Consider the following 3,740-nt stretch of genomic DNA (forward strand, 5'->3'; position numbering starts at 1 on the left):
CCGCTGGACTGATCAGTGCCAAACTTTGTTTGTGTGCACAGTGCCAGCAGGCCATAGATGTACAGTACCTCCACTAATTGATGTACGCAACATGCTAGCTATGTGCTGAACATTGTGATGCACATTGAAGAAAAGAATGCCAACACCTTCAGGCAGAGAGAGAGACATGTAGAGGTTCAGTATACATCTCTATGAACACATAATGGTACAGCGGCCCTAACATGTGTCATTTTTATAAATAAAAATAATAAAGCAGTGAAAGCACACCAATCAGCTGATCAGTAAAATAAAATGAATAAAGGGCCACAAAACGTATGTGAAATCTCATATTTTCCCCCACTCTATAGGAGGAAACTGATGACAAAAAGTGTTGCAAGTATGACTAAGTTACATAAGCTGTATACATTTTATCAACTCATCAACAAAAATCTGCGACCCTTATATCTATTTTTTTAAATAAATTAAAAATAATGTAGTAAAAGCATATCAATCAGCTGATCAGTCAGTCTATCAAAGAAACACAAACTAATGGGCCGCAACATGATGGGAGAAGTCCCCTATGGTCGGTTTGCAAACCACAGTATTGTACTGCACAGGCTTATGAAACTAATTACTTTTTCAGAGGAAACGGGAGGAAATGGGAGGAAACCGGTGAGAAAAAGATAAAAAAGAGAGAAGTATGACTAAGTTACACAATCATTTTATCATCAAGTTCATGTGAAATGTGCTGTCTAGTAGATCATATCTCACACTAAACACACAGGACCTGGCCCTTACTTCTGCTAACAGCCGAGTCCTTCGACAAAGGCTTGGCTAGGTCAGTTTGAACAGGAAACAAGGGAGATAGACAACACATCTCATGCCCAAAAGTGTGAAGACTGTTTGCAAACTACAGTATTGCACTGGGAGGAAACTGGTGCCAAAATGATTTAAAAAGAAGAGAGAAGGATGACTAAATGACACAATAATTTTATCATATTGAAATTAGCTGTCCAGTAGATCTTATCTCACACTAAACAAAATGGTGTTAAATAGCTCCTTTGTCAAATGGTTCTATATAGAACCATTAGAGGTGTCTAAACTAAACTGAAGACCCAGTAGAGAACCCTTAAAGAAACATACAGGGGCTTAACAGGTTCTTTGTATGGCAGTGGTACTCTATACTGCCCTATGACAGCTAGTATCAGTATATGAGGGAAGTCAAGCCACGTTGTGTGAGTCTTTTTCATTTAATGAAAAACAAACAAACAGGGTCCAATGGAGTTTAGTATTTGACAATTTAAATCTTCGTCATACAGCAAAAATAGCCAGTCTACAAGCTCAGAAGGCATTGCCTCGATGCACTGTGAGCTTGCAGATCTGCTATTTTTGAAAAAAAATAAGAAAATGATTGTTTTATAGGCAGTCAGGGTTAATGTAGTTCAGAGCTATTGAGGTTTGAAGACCTGAATCTGTAGAATATCGCACCGATATTGATTTAATTACAAACTATTGCAAAAAAGAAAATATACAACAACACAAAACTGAAAAACGTTAATAAAAACAATACAATAGACAATTGCCAGGATTTTCTCTGCAATTACTTTAGCCGTCATCTCCCTGAAAGAGTGCTTCTTTATTTCCATTGCTCTTCTCATACTATCCAGTTTTTAAATCCACCACATCTAAACATATCCTTGTCTCCAAGTGCAAAATGCTGACAAATCTTCCAAAACACAGCATCTTGACTAATGCTGTACTCGATAAATGCAAATTGGTCATACCAGCGGATTGAAAAGCTGGTGGACTGTCCGTTGATCACTGTAGGTGGGAAGCGGTTTAGTTTGGGATGAGCTGCCGGTTCGTCTATTAGCAGACAGGCCTATTGGAGCAGCCGAGCCACAGGTGCCTGAGTCTGGGAAGCAGGCCGCTGCTGCCCCAGCGGTTCTGCTGGTGGTCTTGCTGGTCGCGGTAGTTGCTGGCGGTGGTGGTGCTGTGTGTGCGGTCCTTTGCAAGCAGCTCCTCGGCAGGTCCTGGTGCTGGCGGAACCACCAAGGTCTTGCTGGCGGTGGTGAAATGTAGCGTCTTCTGGATGAATCTCTTCTTTGCTGGTGGTCTCTTCATCTTGTAGTTCAATAATGAGTGGCTCAAGCTACTCTCAGAGCCTTTTATACTGTACCTGCCAGTCAAGAACAGATGATGGCAAATCACATGCTGTGTTCATGATTTGAGGCATTTTGTTCAAAACGGACCACTCCTGCAAACTTTTGAATCTTAGCCAATCAGCATGGAATATGAAAAGTCCGACAGACCCGTTTAGTTTAATGACTATAGATACTGTGTACCGATTTGCGCAATGTTTGGACAAAATCTGTAGGAGTAACATAAAAAATCGGCCTCCTGGTGGCACTATAACAGGCCCATGTGAAACATTTGAGGCAGCGGTTAAGCTGGGATGTTGTGCACCTTTTCACATCGATCGGAGATTAGCTGCTCGCAGATGGACGGACGGATGGACGGAAAGGGTGCAAAACATAGTCTCGGCCACGCCTTCGGCCTGGTGGAGACAATAATTATAATGGAGGCAATAATTATAATATAATAATCAGATAAAAGCAAATCTATGTAAAATGCCCATGAGAATAGGCGTGGCTACGGCGGTCTAGTCTAGGGGGATTGCGAGGGAAACTCCATAATAGATACGGCTGGTGACATCATGATATGTCAACAAATAGTCTGTTTATAGCAGCCCCAGAGCTCACACAATGTTGTTTGGACAACAGAGATAGCTACTGGTAACATAAAATAATATAAAGGATACTAAAGAGTAGGAAATTTGTTATTTTTAACATAATTATTCTTTCTTTGCTTTCTTTGATTATCTTTAAGAACTGCAATTCGTGGAAGCTTGCATGGAAAGTAATTTCACCCACTCTTTTACATCTTTAAACTTGTAAACAATACACTACAAGTTAAAGTTGAACTTTTAATTGACAAGTCATGGAAATGTACAGCGATTACATGATGACTACCACTGAGAACAGCACAGTCAACGAGGCACTGGAGTTAGAGAACGAGGCGGAGGAGGAGGAGAAAATGGTGGAAGAGGCGAAGAGGAAACTGAAGGCTTGGGGAGACAGTTTAGATGAGTCAGAGATGGCTTTGTTTAAGATGGTAACAATGAAGATTGTGGAAAGGGACGATTTTATGAAGAGGGAGGTGAAAAAGCTGAAAGAGGAGAAGGAGAAACTGAAGGCTTGGGGAGACAATTTAGATGACCGGGAGATGGCGTTGGTGGAGTTGGAAATGAAGCTCGCCGCGAGGGAGGAGTTTGTGGAGAAGGAAGAGAAAAAGCTGGGAGAGCAGGAGATGGGACTGAAGGCCTTCATAATGGAGGTGGAGAAGATGAAGTCGAAGGTGGTCGAGCGAGAGAACAAAGTGAGGGAGGAGGCCGAAAAGCAGGCACAGCTCAGGAAACCCACCGCCCACCAGCTGTTCGTGGGAAACATCCCTCATGACGTGGACAAGGCTGAACTCATGGAGTTCTTTCGAGCAGTTCGGTAGAGTCCTGGAGCTCATTATCAAGAACGGTGGGAAGCTCCCAAACTTTGGCTTTGTGGTGTTTGACGACTCAGAACCTGTTCAGCAGATACTCAGTCAGAGGCCCATAAAGATCCGTGGTAACTGGCATCTCAATGTGGAGGAGATGAAAACTAATTCAGCTGCTAGGAGAGGGGGTCCATGGGGTCAACAAACCCAAG

The sequence above is a fragment of the Gymnoscopelus braueri genome, assembly GCF_963280865.1.
Source record: "Gymnoscopelus braueri genome assembly, chromosome: 17".
NCBI classification, from domain to species: domain Eukaryota; kingdom Metazoa; phylum Chordata; class Actinopteri; order Myctophiformes; family Myctophidae; genus Gymnoscopelus; species Gymnoscopelus braueri.